General features: G+C 30.9%; 1 protein-coding gene across 1 annotated transcript in view; it reads right to left on the bottom strand.

The window, feature by feature from the left end:
- Positions 1-1,336, bottom strand: part of LOC115034062 — a 17,632-nt gene that overhangs the window by 1,051 nt on the left and 15,245 nt on the right. The window lies entirely within an intron of this gene.

The raw sequence follows: 1,336 nt of genomic DNA, 5'->3' as shown, positions 1-1,336 counted from the left end.
CCGTTTCTGCAATAGTTTATATTTTTTCATCATTTTTTTACCAAAAGATAGGGTTTAATGTACTTAAGTTGACGTGTAAGTTTCATAAGTTTTAATTAATTTTTGATTTAACTACAGCTTGTCCCGTCTAAATATTAACCTAATTACGCGCACGTGTAGCGGTGGAATCCCGTCCCATTTCTGCAATACTTAATATTTTTTCATAATTTGTTTACCAAAAGATAGGGTTTAATATACTTAAGTTGACGTGTAAGTTTCATAAGTTTTAATTAATTTTTGATTTAACTACAGCTTGTCCCGTCTAAATATTAACCTAATTACGCGCACGTGTAGCGGTGGAATCCTGTCCCGTTTCTGCAATAGTTTATATTTTTTCATCATTTTTTTACCAAAAGATAGGGTGTAATATACTTAAATTTTTGAAATACGTTTAATAAGTATTAGTTCATTTTTGAATTAACTACAGCTCGTCCCGTCTACAATTTGGACTATATTTCAGCACCTGTGGCGGTGGAATCCCGTCCCGTTTCTTCAATACTTAATATTTTTTCATAATTTTTTTACCAATTTATGGAGTTTAATATATTTAAAATTTTGATATACGTTTTATAATTTTTAAATCATTAAGTACTTAATTGCAAATCGTCCAGTTCGATATTTTGCTGTTACCTGTAATTCTGTACACAGGAATACATATTTTTTGCTTATATATTCTTGGTTAATATACCTATGTATTTAATGTATAATTATGTTATATATTTAATAATATAATAGTTTTATATTTAAATATTATATTAAATATAATATTAGTCCTAATTGAAAGTATTTTTTCGCTTGACATGTGTAGGCAACACTGGTTTTCTTATCACTGTGTGGAATGGAATCGGTCCCGTCCCGTCCCGTCCCGTCCCGGGTTTTAGTATTACCCTCAAATGAACATTCTGAAGATATTATAGTATTTGCTCTGCCTGATCATATGAAGTGTTGTGTTCATACCCTGAATTCTGGTTTATACAATTAGGTAGGTAGGTATTCAAAATATTTTATTTTTACAAGTTTTAATAATCATATTTTCTTCGCCGTATATTGCTTACAATATATTTTACATTATATATAATTAATTATTTTGTGTGATACGTCGATATTTTATAATATGATGTGCCTGAAGAGTGAGGGGGACTCTACATTTAAACATTTAAATTTAATCGTATGTCATCTACGGTATACACGCGCTGATAGCCTCCACGACTTCACCTCCAACCAATGTTGTAATTGTATAGTTGCGCTCACGCTTCTTCTTTAATTTCGGATATTTCCCCCTCCCCCACCAGAGCCT

Source organism: Acyrthosiphon pisum, chromosome A2 (assembly GCF_005508785.2).
Source record: "Acyrthosiphon pisum isolate AL4f chromosome A2, pea_aphid_22Mar2018_4r6ur, whole genome shotgun sequence".
Classification (NCBI taxonomy): Eukaryota; Metazoa; Arthropoda; class Insecta; order Hemiptera; family Aphididae; genus Acyrthosiphon; species Acyrthosiphon pisum.
This window is presented reverse-complemented; position numbering and strand designations above follow the sequence as displayed.